Consider the following 15,486-nt stretch of genomic DNA (forward strand, 5'->3'; position numbering starts at 1 on the left):
CAGACAGAGACAGAGACACACAGACAGACAGACAGAGAGACACACAGACACACAGACAGACAGAGACACACAGACAGAGACACACAGAGACAGACACACAGAGACACACAGACAGAGACAGACAGAGAGACAGAGACACACAGACAAGAGAGACACACAGACAGAGACACCGGGAGGGGGGCGGGGGGGGGGGGGGGGGCGGGGCAGGCGGGGGGCAGGCAGGGGGGAGAGAGAGAACACAAAAAAAGAAAAACACACACACAGACAGAGAGACACACACACACACACAGGCCCAGCTGTACTGTTGGATCAGCTGGAGTGAAGGGAAGCCCGGGAGTACCAGGATTGAGCGGAGCGGACTGTCACAGCCTGCTGAAGTTTAAATCACAGGTTTCTTAAAAGGGAGTCTGGCAGGACTCGGACTGTGGACCAAGTAAACATGACCGGGGGACAGCAGCAGCGGGAAGCTTGTTCCTGTCCGGTGCGGAGGAAAGAACACTGTCGCCGGCCACGGAAATCCCCGCCTCCTGCTGACATCTGGATTAGTGGGGACCGGGCTAGCAACGAGGCGAATCTGTGTTCCTGTCGCCGGCCACGGAAATCTGCGCCTCCTGCTGACATCTGGATCACTTTGAAAGTTGAGATCTCGAGTTTAGCGTTTGCCCCCAGTACATGTTTTTTTTTTTCCTCCATGTCACCTCCGGGGCTCCGTAGGTATCAGTTATATGCAAATACCCTTAAAAGACGAATTCATGAAGATATATAGAAATGCCCTCAGTCCTCAGAGGATTAAAGCTCATGAAACTAAAAATGTCTTTCCGTCCTGGATAATATATGCAGCCAAGAAACTTTTGTCTCCGGGCTTGGAATTGGACTATACCTGAGTTTGCAAAATACTGACAATTGCAGTACAACAAGCCTGATATTTCATCTTTAGATCAGAAATGTGTTGGATTGCATTGTGTACAGATGTCTGTTGTTGCTGAGTGAGGATGAGTTGAGGTGGCTCTACATTAACAGCTGGGAACTCTTCCTCATCAAGTGAAGGCAGTGTTTGAATTCCATACTGCGCTAGGATGGCATCAATGTTTTGGTCGCTGTAGGGATTTTCCCCAAACACATTGTTGACAGCTGTGCTGTCTGTTGCAATGTTTTTGAGCATGCCCTCTGTCCAGAGTTGAGTTGGTGTGCAATTATTTTCAGTTGTAACGGATGGAGGTTCCAGGCCTGTCTAAACTGCTCCAGTCTTTTTGAATCTCAGGAAGATCAACAATATGCAGTGAAAGTCTGTGGACATCATCATCTGGGTTTAGAACCTCTGAATCCTCTAAGGGGTAGAACATAAGATAAAAGTGCTGCAACACATGCAAAATACATCACGCCAAAGGCGTTCAATTCTCTGATTGTGAACGGATTGTCCGCTTATGAAACCTCTGTGTTCAAGTCCTTGAACTAGATGCATGAATAAAGCCACAAGGATGTTTTCACCACCATGGTCAGATCTGACTCTTGACGGTAGGGCATAGAGGCATGTTGCTTTCAAAAACTGAGAAAGCACTGTTGTGTCACGATTGTCTGTGCTGCAGTTGAGGTAAGTAATCAGACGGGGTTATCCATCAATTGCACCATGAATCACAAAGCCCCATCTAGAAAGGTTGAAAACAAATATTACTTTAAAATGATAATACTCATTGACAGTAGTCTGGAAACAATATAGCTGTAAAGTCCAGTTTTGCACTTGCTGAAGGTCTTTTTCAAAAATATAAAAAGTATGACTGGTAATAATAACTTCATCAGACGCATGTTCCCACCACTACAAACCATTGGGGTAAGGTACATGATAAACACCGCCTTGCAACTGTCTGGCTCCATCTCCTGTAGCAGTAGGATTTTACCCAAGCAAGCCAACATCTCACGACCCTGGACTGTAACAAGCACACCCTGTGCTAACAGAGCTCTTATCATCTGAAACAGATTTTTAATAGATCTAAATTGACATGATTTTCTACAAAACAATGGCACACAAATGTGACTAAATACAGTCAAAGACCACCACCACCTCTACTTCCAGAATTAGATATTGGCTCTGAAGTTGCCCCCTACACATGTTGTTCTAGTTCACCATCATCTATTGCAGACAGCATAATTTAACAGGTATACTCCATCAACTCTTTGACTTTGTACAGAAATGATGAGGAGCATCCCAGTATTTCAGCAGTTTTTGCAATTGTATGGCCTTGCTTCAGCAGAAATTCAATGTTCTGGTAACATAAAGGGCTGGTCGGCCTCTTTCTCCCTACAAAAAGAAAAGTCAACTAAGTTTAAGTGTTTAAGCAGCATTACTGTTTATTTGCATATATCAGCATACCGGTGCCACATGCATTGCTCCTCTAGTATTGTATAACTTAATCCATGTACCAGCACCAGTGTCTAGTTTGTTAATTGGTGAGAGGTGATGTGAAACAGACTCTGTAGCTCAACGGTAGAGCGGCCGACTCCAGATCAGAAGGCTAACTACATGGATCTATGTGCTAACACCAGGGAAGCCTGTAATCTTGGCTGTCGATAATGTTAATTTCTCCCCAATTTCAGATCACATTCCTGCTGGAACATGTCTGGTTGTTTAGTTTTTGGTTTAAAAGCTTCAGATGCCAATGATGCAGAGACCTGGAAACACTGACCAATGAGAGCAGACTGGGCTTTTTAAGAAGGATTTTAAAGAGACAGGTCTACAACAGAGAGTACAGGTACTGCACCCATGGACCGTAATCTTGGCTGCTGATAATGTTAATTTCTCCCCAATTTCAGATCACATTCCTGCTGGAACATGTCTGGTTGTTTAGTTTTTGGTTTAAAAACTTGAGATGCCAATGATGCAGAGACCTGGAAACACTGACCAATGAGAGCAGACTGGGCTTTTTAAGAAGGATTTTAAAGAGACAGGTCTACAACAGAGAGTACAGGTGCTGCACCCATGGACCGTATATGAAAAATAAAGTGTCTTTTGAATATTAAAGCATATAAACATGTCCTAGAAGAAACACAAAACACAAGCATGAACCTGAAAATAGCATTTATAACTCACCTTTAATCTGACTACTACAATGCTTTCAATTAATATCTCCCCCCAGTGTAGGACGTGAAACCAGTTTGGCGAAGAGGATTTCAGACTCTGTGGCGCAACGGTAGCGCGTCTGACTCCAGATCAGAAGGTTGCGTGTTCAAATCACGCCAGGGTCGAAATACTGTTTCTTTCTAGCTCCATTGGCAGGATAGGGTGGAATCTTGATCACATGCTGGATACTTTATCACATCAGAACAGAAAAATGGTCCCTGAAATCCTGGACAATGAAATGAATGGACTAGCAGTTAAAATCGCAACACTTACTAGCACTTTAAAATATTTTTTTTCATCTCAAGAACTCAAAAGTGGCCATTAAACGGGAAACTAGAATTATAAAGGTTTTCAATTCATAAAATTATGATTCAATTTCGTTAGCATTGTGAGATTGGACATGGCCTTGGTGATGGTCTGTGCTATCCTAGTGTCCTTCTAGTATTGTATAACTTAATCCATGTACCAGCACCAGTGTCTAGTTTGTTAATTGGTGAGAGGTGATGTGAAACAGACTCTGTAGCTCAACGGTAGAGCGTCTGACTCCAGATCAGAAGGCCGAACTACATGGATCTATGTGCTAACACCAGGGAAGCCTGTAATCTTGGCTGTCGATAATGTTAATTTCTCCCCAATTTCAGATCACATTCCTGCTGGAACATGTCTGGTTGTTTAGTTTTTGGTTTAAAAGCTTCAGATGCCAATGATGCAGAGACCTGGAAACACTGACCAATGAGAGCAGACTGGGCTTTTTAAGAAGGATTTTAAAGAGACAGGTCTACAACAGAGAGTACAGGTACTGCACCCATGGACCGTAATCTTGGCTGCTGATAATGTTAATTTCTCCCCAATTTCAGATCACATTCCTGCTGGAACATGTCTGGTTGTTTAGTTTTTGGTTTAAAAACTTGAGATGCCAATGATGCAGAGACCTGGAAACACTGACCAATGAGAGCAGACTGGGCTTTTTAGGAAGGATTTTAAAGAGACAGGTCTACAACAGAGAGTACAGGTGCTGCACCCATGGACCGTATATGAAAAATAAAGTGTCTTTTGAATATTAAAACATATAAACATGTCCTAGAAGAAACACAAAACACAAGCATGAACCTGAAAATAGCATTTATAACTCACCTTTAATCTGACTACTACAATGCTTTCAATCAATATCTCCCCCCAGTGTAGGACGTGAAACCAGTTTGGCGAAGAGGATTTCAGACTCTGTGGTGCAACGGTAGCGCGTCTGACTCCAGATCAGAAGGTTGCGTGTTCAAATCACGTCAGGGTCAATGTCTCTGTTTCTCTAGCTCCATTGGCAGGATAGGGTGGAATCTTGATCACATGCTGGATACTTTATCACATCAGAACAGAAAAATGGTCCCTGAAATCCTGGACAATGAAATGAATGGACTAGCAGTTAAAATCGCAACACTTACTAGCACTTTAAAATATTTTTTTTCATCTCAAGAACTCAAAAGTGGCCATTAAACGGGAAACTAGAATTATAAAGGTTTTCAATTCGTAAAATTATGATTCAATTTCGTTAGCATTGTGAGATTGGACATGGCCTTGGTGATGGTCTGTGCTATCCTAGTGTCCTTCTAGTATTGTATAACTTAATCCATGTACCAGCACCAGTGTCTAGTTTGTTAATTGGTGAGAGGTGATGTGAAACAGACTCTGTAGCTCAACGGTAGAGCGTCTGACTCCAGATCAGAAGGCTAACTACATGGATCTATGTGCTAACACCAGGGAAGCCTGTAATCTTGGCTGTCGATAATGTTAATTTCTCCCCAATTTCAGATCACATTCCTGCTGGAACATGTCTGGTTGTTTAGTTTTTGGTTTAAAAGCTTCAGATGCCAATGATGCAGAGACCTGGAAACACTGACCAATGAGAGCAGACTGGGCTTTTTAAGAAGGATTTTAAAGAGACAGGTCTACAACAGAGAGTACAGGTACTGCACCCATGGACCGTAATCTTGGCTGCTGATAATGTTAATTTCTCCCCAATTTCAGATCACATTCCTGCTGGAACATGTCTGGTTGTTTAGTTTTTGGTTTAAAAACTTGAGATGCCAATGATGCAGAGACCTGGAAACACTGACCAATGAGAGCAGACTGGGCTTTTTAAGAAGGATTTTAAAGAGACAGGTCTACAACAGAGAGTACAGGTGCTGCACCCATGGACCGTATATGAAAAATAAAGTGTCTTTTGAATATTAAAGCATATAAACATGTCCTAGAAGAAACACAAAACACAAGCATGAACCTGAAAATAGCATTTATAACTCACCTTTAAACTGACTACTACAATGTTTTTAATCAATATTTCCCCCCAGTGTAGGACGTGAAACCAGTTTGGTGAAGAGGATTTCAGACTCTGTGGTGCAACGGTAGCGAGTCTGACTCCAGATCAGAAGGTTGCGTGTTCAAATCACGTCAGGGTCAATGTCTCTGTTTCTCTAGCTCCATTGGCAGGATAGGGTGGAATCTTGATCACATGCTGGATACTTTATCACATCAGAACAGAAAAATGGTCCCTGAAATCCTGGACAATGAAATGAATGGACTAGCAGTTAAAATCGCAACACTTACTAGCACTTTAAAATATTTTTTTTCATCTCAAGAACTAAAAAGTGGCCATTAAACGAGGAAACTAGAATTATAAAGGTTTTCAATTCGCAAAAATTATGATTCAATTTCGTTAGCATTGTGAGATTGGACATGGCCTTGGTGATGGTCTGTGCTATCCTAGTGTCCTTCTAGTATTGTATAACTTAATCCATGTACCAGCACCAGTGTTTAGTTTGTTAATTGGTGAGAGGTGATGTGAAACAGACTCTGTAGCTCAACGGTAGAGCGTCTGACTCCAGATCAGAAGGCTAACTACATGGATCTATGTGCTAACACCAGGGAAGCCTGTAATCTTGGCTGTCGATAATGTTAATTTCTCCCCAATTTCAGATCACATTCCTGCTGGAACATGTCTGGATGTTTAGTTTTTGGTTTTAAAAGCTTCAGATGCCAATGATGCAGAGACCTGGAAACACTGACCAATGAGAGCAGACTGGGCTTTTAAGAAGGATTTTAAAGAGACAGGTCTACAACAGAGAGTACAGGTACTGCACCCATGGACGCGTAATCTTGGCTGCTGATAATGTTAATTTCTCCCCAATTTCAGATCACATTCCTGCTGGAACATGTCTGGTTGTTTAGTTTTTGGTTTAAAAACTTGAGATGCCAATGATGCAGAGACCTGGAAACACTGACCAATGAGAGCAGACTGGGCTTTTTAAGAAGGATTTTAAAGAGACAGGTCTACAACAGAGAGTACAGGTGCTGCACCCATGGACCGTATATGAAAAATAAAGTGTCTTTTGAATATTAAAGCATATAAACATGTCCTAGAAGAAACACAAAACACAAGCATGAACCTGAAAATAGCATTTATAACTCACCTTTAAACTGACTACTGTAATGTTTTTAATCAATATTTCCCCCCAGTGTAGGACGTGAAACCAGTTTGGTGAAGAGGATTTCAGACTCTGTGGTGCAACGGTAGCGCGTCTGACTCCAGATCAGAAGGTTGCGTGTTCAAATCACGTCAGGGTCAATATCTCTGTTTCTCTAGCTCCATTGGCAGGATAGGGTGGAATCATGATCACATGCTGGATACTTTATCACATCAGAACAGAAAAATGGTCCCTGAAATCCTGGACAATGAAATGAATGGACTAGCAGTTAAAATCGCAACACTTACTAGCACTTTAAAATATTTTTTTTCATCTCAAGAACTCAAAAGTGGCCATTAAACGGGAAACTAGAATTATAAAGGTTTTCAATTCATAAAATTATGATTCAATTTCGTTAGCATTGTGAGATTGGACATGGCCTTGGTGATGGTCTGTGCTATCCTAGTGTCCTTCTAGTATTGTATAACTTAATCCATGTACCAGCACCAGTGTCTAGTTTGTTAATTGGTGAGAGGTGATGTGAAACAGACTCTGTAGCTCAACGGTAGAGCGTCTGACTCCAGATCAGAAGGCCGAACTACATGGATCTATGTGCTAACACCAGGGAAGCCTGTAAGCCTGGGGAGAAATGAACATTATCGACAGCCAAGAGGCTGTCGATAATGTTCATTTCTCCCCAATTTCAGATCACATTCCTGCTGGAACATGTCTGGTTGTTTAGTTTTTGGTTTAAAAGCTTCAGATGCCAATGATGCAGAGACCTGGAAACACTGACCAATGAGAGCAGACTGGGCTTTTTAAGAAGGATTTTAAAGAGACAGGTCTACAACAGAGAGTACAGGTACTGCACCCATGGACCGTAATCTTGGCTGCTGATAATGTTAATTTCTCCCCAATTTCAGATCACATTCCTGCTGGAACATGTCTGGTTGTTTAGTTTTTGGTTTAAAAACTTGAGATGCCAATGATGCAGAGACCTGGAAACACTGACCAATGAGAGCAGACTGGGCTTTTTAGGAAGGATTTTAAAGAGACAGGTCTACAACAGAGAGTACAGGTGCTGCACCCAAGACCATGGACCGTTATGAAAAATAAAGTGTCTTTTGAATATTAAAACATATAAACATGTCCTAGAAGAAACACAAAACACAAGCATGAACCTAAAAATAGCATTTATAACTCACCTTTAATCTGACTACTACAATGCTTTCAATCAATATCTCCCCCCAGTGTAGGACGTGAAACCAGTTTGGCGAAGAGGATTTCAGACTCTGTGGTGCAACGGTAGCGCGTCTGACTCCAGATCAGAAGGTTGCGTGTTCAAATCACGTCAGGGTCAATGTTTCTGTTTCTCTAGCTCCATTGGCAGGATAGGGTGGTATCTTGATCACATGCTGGATACTTTATCACATCAGAACAGAAAAATGGTCCCTGAAATCCTGGACAATGAAATGAATGGACTAGCAGTTAAAATCGCAACACTTACTAGCACTTTAAAATATTTTTTTTCATCTCAAGAACTAAAAAGTGGCCATTAAACGGGAAACTAGAATTATAAAGGTTTTCAATTCATAAAATTATGATTCAATTTCGTTAGCATTGTGAGATTGGACATGGCCTTGGTGATGGTCTGTGCTATCCTAGTGTCCTTCTAGTATTGTATAACTTAATCCATGTACCAGCACCAGTGTCTAGTTTGTTAATTGGTGAGAGGTGATGTGAAACAGACTCTGTAGCTCAACGGTAGAGCGTCTGACTCCAGATCAGAAGGCTAACTACATGGATCTATGTGCTAACACCAGGGAAGCCTGTAATCTTGGCTGTCGATAATGTTAATTTCTCCCCAATTTCAGATCACATTCCTGCTGGAACATGTCTGGTTGTTTAGTTTTTGGTTTAAAAGCTTCAGATGCCAATGATGCAGAGACCTGGAAACACTGACCAATGAGAGCAGACTGGGCTTTTTAAGAAGGATTTTAAAGAGACAGGTCTACAACAGAGAGTACAGGTACTGCACCCATGGACCGTAATCTTGGCTGCTGATAATGTTAATTTCTCCCCAATTTCAGATCACATTCCTGGTAGAACATGTCTGGTTGTTTAATTTTTTGGTTTAAAAACTTGAGATGCCAATGATGCAGAGACCTGGAAACACTGACCAATGAGAGCAGACTGGGCTTTTTAGGAAGGATTTTAAAGAGACAGGTCTACAACAGAGAGTACAGGTGCTGCACCCATGGACCGTATATGAAAAATAAAGTGTCTTTTGAATATTAAAGCATATAAACATGTCCTAGAAAAAACACAAAACACAAGCATGAACCTGAAAATAGCATTTATAACTCACCTTTAACCTGACTACTACAATGCTTTCAATTAATATCTCCAACCCAGTGTAGGAGCGTAAAACCAGTTTGGCGAAGAGGATTTCAGACTCTGTGGACGTTAGCTGCGATGATCTGACTCCAGATCAGAAGGTTGGCGTGTTCAAATCACGTCAGGGTCAATGTTTCTGTTTCTCTAGCTCCATTGGCAGGATAGGGTGGAATCATGATCACATGCTGGATACTTTATCACATCAGAACAGAAAAATGGTCCCTGAAATCCTGGACAATGAAATGAATGGACTAGCAGTTAAAATCGCAACACTTACTAGCACTTTAAAATATTTTTTTATATCTCAAGAACTCAAAAGTGGCCATTAAACGGGAAACTAGAATTATAAAGGTTTTCAATTCGTAAAATTATGATTCAATTTCGTTAGCATTGTGAAGTTGGACATGGCCTTGGTGATGGTCTGTGCTATCCTAGTGTCCTTCTAGTATTGTATAACTTAATCCATGTACCAGCACCAGTGTCTAGTTTGTTAATTGGTGAGAGGTGATGTGAAACAGACTCTGTAGCTCAGCAGTAGGGCGTCTGACTCCAGATCAGAAGGCGAACTACCTGGATCTATGTGCTAACACCAGGGAAGCCTGTAATCTTGGCTGTCGATAATGTTAATTTCTCCCCAATTTCAGATCACATTCCTGCTGGAACATGTCTGGTTGTTTAGTTTTTGGTTTAAAAGCTTCAGATGCCAATGATGCAGAGACCTGGAAACACTGACCAATGAGAGCAGACTGGGCTTTTTAAGAAGGATTTTAAAAGAGACAGGTCTACAACAGAGAGTACAGGTACTGCACCCAGGACCGTAATCTTGGCTGCTGATAATGTTAATTTCTCCCCAATTTCAGATCACATTCCTGCTGGAACATGTCTGGTTGTTTAGTTTTTGGTTTAAAAACTTGAGATGCCAATGATGCAGAGACCTGGAAACACTGACCAATGAGAGCAGACTGGGCTTTTTAAGAAGGATTTTAAAGAGACAGGTCTACAACAGAGAGTACAGGTGCTGCACCCATGGACCGTATATGAAAAATAAAGTGTCTTTTGAATATTAAAGCATATAAACATGTCCTAGAAGAAACACAAAACACAAGCATGAACCTGAAAATAGCATTTATAACTCACCTTTAAACTGACTACTACAATGTTTTTAATCAATATTTCCCCCCAGTGTAGGACGTGAAACCAGTTTGGTGAAGAGGATTTCAGACTCTGTGGTGCAACGGTAGCGAGTCTGACTCCAGATCAGAAGGTTGCGTGTTCAAATCACGTCAGGGTCAATGTCTCTGTTTCTCTAGCTCCATTGGCAGGATAGGGTGGTATCTTGATCACATGCTGGATACTTTATCACATCAGAACAGAAAAATGGTCCCTGAAATCCTGGACAATGAAATGAATGGACTAGCAGTTAAAATCGCAACACTTACTAGCACTTTAAAATATTTTTTTTCATCTCAAGAACTCAAAAGTGGCCATTAAACGGGAAACTAGAATTATAAAGGTTTTCAATTCATAAAATTATGATTCAATTTCGTTAGCATTGTGAGATTGGACATGGCCTTGGTGATGGTCTGTGCTATCCTAGTGTCCTTCTAGTATTGTATAACTTAATCCATGTACCAGCACCAGTGTTTAGTTTGTTAATTGGTGAGAGGTGATGTGAAACAGACTCTGTAGCTCAACGGTAGAGCGTCTGACTCCAGATCAGAAGGCTAACTACATGGATCTATGTGCTAACACCAGGGAAGCCTGTAATCTTGGCTGTCGATAATGTTAATTTCTCCCCAATTTCAGATCACATTCCTGCTGGAACATGTCTGGATGTTTAGTTTTTGGTTTAAAAGCTTGAGATGCCAATGATGCAGAGACCTGGAAACACTGACCAATGAGAGCAGACTGGGCTTTTTAAGAAGGATTTTAAAGAGACAGGTCTACAACAGAGAGTACAGGTACTGCACCCATGGACCGTAATCTTGGCTGCTGATAATGTTAATTTCTCCCCAATTTCAGATCACATTCCTGCTGGAACATGTCTGGTTGTTTAGTTTTTGGTTTAAAAACTTGAGATGCCAATGATGCAGAGACCTGGAAACACTGACCAATGAGAGCAGACTGGGCTTTTTAAGAAGGATTTTAAAGAGACATGTCTACAACAGAGAGTACAGGTGCTGCACCCATGGACCGTATATGAAAAATAAAGTGTCTTTTGAATATTAAAGCATATAAACATGTCCTAGAAGAAACACAAAACACAAGCATGAACCTGAAAATAGCATTTATAACTCACCTTTAAACTGACTACTACAATGCTTTCAATTAATATCTTCCCCAGTGTAGGACGTGAAACCAGTTTGGCGAAGAGGATTTCAGACTCTGTGTGTGCAACGGTAGCGATCTGACTCCAGATCAGAAGGTTGCGTGTTCAAATAATCCGTCCAGGGTCAATATCTCTGTTTCTCTAGCTCCATTGGCAGGATAGGGTGGAATCTTAGTCACATGCTGGATACTTTATCACATCAGAACAGAAAAATGGTCCCTGAAATCCTGGACAATGAAATGAATGGACTAGCAGTTAAAATCGCAACACTTACTAGCACTTTAAAATATTTTTTTCATCTCAAGAACTCAAAAGTGGCCATTAAACGGGAAACTAGAATTATAAAGGTTTTCAATTCATAAAATTATGATTCAATTTCGTTAGCATTGTGAGATTGGACATGGCCTTGGTGATGGTCTGTGCTATCCTAGTGTCCTTCTAGTATTGTATAACTTAATCCATGTACCAGCACCAGTGTCTAGTTTGTTAATTGGTGAGAGGTGATGTGAAACAGACTCTGTAGCTCAAACGGTAGACGTCTGACTCCAGATCAGAAGGCCGAACTACATGGATCTATGTGCTAACACCAGGGAAGCCTGTAATCTTGGCTGTCGATAATGTTAATTTCTCCCCAATTTCAGATCACATTCCTGCTGGAACATGTCTGGTTGTTTAGTTTTTGGTTTAAAAGCTTCAGATGCCAATGATGCAGAGACCTGGAAACACTGACCAATGAGAGCAGACTGGGCTTTTTAAGAAGGATTTTAAAGAGACAGGTCTACAACAGAGAGTACAGGTACTGCACCCATGGACCGTAATCTTGGCTGCTGATAATGTTAATTTCTCCCCAATTTCAGATCACATTCCTGCTGGAACATGTCTGGTTGTTTAGTTTTTGGTTTAAAAACTTGAGATGCCAATGATGCAGAGACCTGGAAACACTGACCAATGAGAGCAGACTGGGCTTTTTAGGAAGGATTTTAAAGAGACAGGTCTACAACAGAGAGTACAGGTGCTGCACCCATGGACCGTATATGAAAAATAAAGTGTCTTTTGAATATTAAAACATATAAACATGTCCTAGAAGAAACACAAAACACAAGCATGAACCTGAAAATAGCATTTATAACTCACCTTTAATCTGACTACTACAATGTTTTCAATCAATATCTCCCTCCAGTGTAGGACGTGAAACCAGTTTGGCGAAGAGGATTTCAGACTCTGTGGTGCAACGGTAGCGCGTCTGACTCCAGATCAGAAGGTTGCGTGTTCAAATCACGTCAGGGTCAATGTCTCTGTTTCTCTAGCTCCATTGGCAGGATAGGGTGGAATCATGATCACATGCTGGATACTTTATCACATCAGAACAGAAAAATGGTCCCTGAAATCCTGGACAATGAAATGAATGGACTAGCAGTTAAAATCGCAACACTTACTAGCACTTTAAAATATTTTTTTTCATCTCAAGAACTCAAAAGTGGCCATTAAACGGGAAACTAGAATTATAAAGGTTTTCAATTCGTAAAATTATGATTCACTTTCGTTAGCATTGTGAGATTGGACATGGCCTTGGTGATGGTCTGTGCTATCCTAGTGTCCTTCTAGTATTGTATAACTTAATCCATGTACCAGCACCAGTGTCTAGTTTGTTAATTGGTGAGAGGTGATGTGAAACAGACTCTGTAGCTCAACGGTAGAGCGTCTGACTCCAGATCAGAAGGCCGAACTACATGGATCTATGTGCTAACACCAGGGAAGCCTGTAATCTTGGCTGTCGATAATGTTAATTTCTCCCCAATTTCAGATCACATTCCTGCTGGAACATGTCTGGTTGTTTAGTTTTTGGTTTAAAAGCTTCAGATGCCAATGATGCAGAGACCTGGAAACACTGACCAATGAGAGCAGACTGGGCTTTTTAAGAAGGATTTTAAAGAGACAGGTCTACAACAGAGAGTACAGGTACTGCACCCATGGACCGTAATCTTGGCTGCTGATAATGTTAATTTCTCCCCAATTTCAGATCACATTCCTGCTGGAACATGTCTGGTTGTTTAGTTTTTGGTTTAAAAACTTGAGATGCCAATGATGCAGAGACCTGGAAACACTGACCAATGAGAGCAGGAGGCTGTTTTAAGGAAGGATTTTAAAGAGACAGGTCTACAACAGAGAGTACAGGTGCTGCACCCATGGACCGTATATGAAAAATAAAGTGTCTTTTGAATATTAAAGCATATAAACATGTCCTAGAAGAAACACAAAACACAAGCATGAACCTGAAAATAGCATTTATAACTCACCTTTAAACTGACTACTACAATGTTTTTAATCAATATTTCCCCCCAGTGTAGGACGTGAAACCAGTTTGGTGAAGAGGATTTCAGACTCTGTGGTGCAACGGCGGGAGTCCTGACTCCAGATCAGAAGGTTGCGTGTTCAAATCACGTCAGGGTCAATGTCTCTGTTTCTCTAGCTCCATTGGCAGGATAGGGTGGAATCTTGATCACATGCTGGATACTTTATCACATCAGAACAGAAAAATGGTCCCTGAATTCCTGGACAATGAAATGAATGGACTAGCAGTTAAAATCGCAACACTTACTAGCACTTTAAAATATTTTTTTTCATCTCAAGAACTCAAAAGTGGCCATTAAACGGGAAACTAGAATTATAAAGGTTTTCAATTCGTAAAATTAAGATTCACTTTCGTTAGCATTGTGAGATTGGACATGGCCTTGGTGATGGTCTGTGCTATCCTAGTGTCCTTCTAGTATTGTATAACTTAATCCATGTACCAGCACCAGTGTCTAGTTTGTTAATTGGTGAGAGGTGATGTGAAACAGACTCTGTAGCTCAACGGTAGAGCGTCTGACTCCAGATCAGAAAGGCTACTACATGGATCTATGTGCTAACACCAGGAGAAGCCTGTAATCTTGGCTGTCGATAATGTTAATTTCTCCCCAATTTCAGATCACATTCCTGCTGGAACATGTCTGGTTGTTTAGTTTTTGGTTTAAAAGCTTCAGATGCCAATGATGCAGAGACCTGGAAACACTGACCAATGAGAGCAGACTGGGCTTTTTAAGAAGGATTTTTAAAGAGACAGGTCTACAACAGAGAGTACAGGTGCTGCACCCATGGACCGTATATGAAAAATAAAGTGTCTCTTTTGAATATTAAAACATATAAACATGTCCTAGAAGAAACACAAAACACAAGCATGAACCTGAAAATAATTTAACCTTTTATAGAAAATTCATTTAATACTAACAATGTTTTCTAATCAATATTAATATCTCCCCCAGTGTAGGACGAAACCAGTTGTGGCGAAGAGGATTTCAGACTCTGTGGCAACGGTAGCGTCTGACTCCAGATCAGAAGGTTGTCGTGTTCAAATCACGTCAGGGTCATTTCTGTTACTGTCTCTCTAGCTCCGTTGGCAGGATAAGGTGGTATCTTGATCACATGCTGGATACTTTATCACATCAGAACAGAAAAATGGTCCCTGAAATCCTGGACAATGAAATGAATGGATTAGCAGTTAAAATCGCAACACTTACTAGCACTTTAAAATATTTTTTTCCATCTCAAGAATTCAAAAGTGGCCATTAAACGGGAAACTAGAATTATAAAGGTTTTCAATTCGTAAAATTATGATTCACTTTCGTTAGCATTGTGAGATTGGACATGGCCTTGGTGATGGTCTGTGCTATCCTAGTGTCCTTCTAGTATTGTATAATTTAATCCATGTACCAGCACCAGTGTCTAGTTTGTTAGTTGGTGAGAGGTGATGTGAAACAGACTCTGTAGCTCAACGGTAGAGCATCTGACTCCAGATCAGAAGGCTAACTACATGGAGCTATGTGCTAACACCAGGGAAGCCTGTAATCTTAACTGTCGATAATGTTAATTTCTCCCCAATTTCAGATCACATTCCTGCTGGAACATGTCTGGTTGTTTGGTTTTTGGTTTAAAAGCTTCAGATGCCAATGATGCAGAGACCTGGGGCCTCATTTATAGATTCTATTCTGAAAGATTTTGTGCGCAAAAAAGTTAGAATTTTCATACGCAAAAACAATATTCTCATTTATAACACCTCGCGTTGCACACCGGTACACACTCTTCTCGTTATAAATACGGACGTGTGTTACCTTATGCGGTCGTGCAAGAGCCTCACGCTCCTCCCAAGGTCG

At 41.0% G+C, this 15,486-nt stretch overlaps 7 non-coding genes across 7 annotated transcripts; all 7 read left to right on the forward strand.

Moving 5' to 3' along the window:
* The first annotated feature begins 3,168 nt into the window (after positions 1-3,168).
* Positions 3,169-3,240, forward strand: trnaw-cca. Its single transcript has one exon. It is a non-coding gene; the product is annotated as a tRNA-Trp (tRNA).
* Positions 3,241-4,332: 1,092 nt separating this feature from the next.
* Positions 4,333-4,404, forward strand: trnaw-cca. Its single transcript has one exon. It is a non-coding gene; the product is annotated as a tRNA-Trp (tRNA).
* A 1,090-nt stretch (positions 4,405-5,494) lies between these two features.
* Positions 5,495-5,566, forward strand: trnaw-cca. Its single transcript has one exon. It is a non-coding gene; the product is annotated as a tRNA-Trp (tRNA).
* Positions 5,567-6,659: 1,093 nt separating this feature from the next.
* trnaw-cca lies at positions 6,660-6,731 on the forward strand. The gene has a single exon. It is a non-coding gene; the product is annotated as a tRNA-Trp (tRNA).
* Positions 6,732-7,858: 1,127 nt separating this feature from the next.
* trnaw-cca lies at positions 7,859-7,930 on the forward strand. Its single transcript has one exon. It is a non-coding gene; the product is annotated as a tRNA-Trp (tRNA).
* Positions 7,931-10,187: 2,257 nt separating this feature from the next.
* On the forward strand, positions 10,188-10,259 carry trnaw-cca. The gene has a single exon. It is a non-coding gene; the product is annotated as a tRNA-Trp (tRNA).
* Positions 10,260-12,513: 2,254 nt separating this feature from the next.
* On the forward strand, positions 12,514-12,585 carry trnaw-cca. The gene has a single exon. It is a non-coding gene; the product is annotated as a tRNA-Trp (tRNA).
* The last annotated feature ends 2,901 nt before the right edge of the window (positions 12,586-15,486 follow it).

This window comes from Perca fluviatilis, chromosome 6 (assembly GCF_010015445.1).
Source record: "Perca fluviatilis chromosome 6, GENO_Pfluv_1.0, whole genome shotgun sequence".
Classification (NCBI taxonomy): Eukaryota; Metazoa; Chordata; class Actinopteri; order Perciformes; family Percidae; genus Perca; species Perca fluviatilis.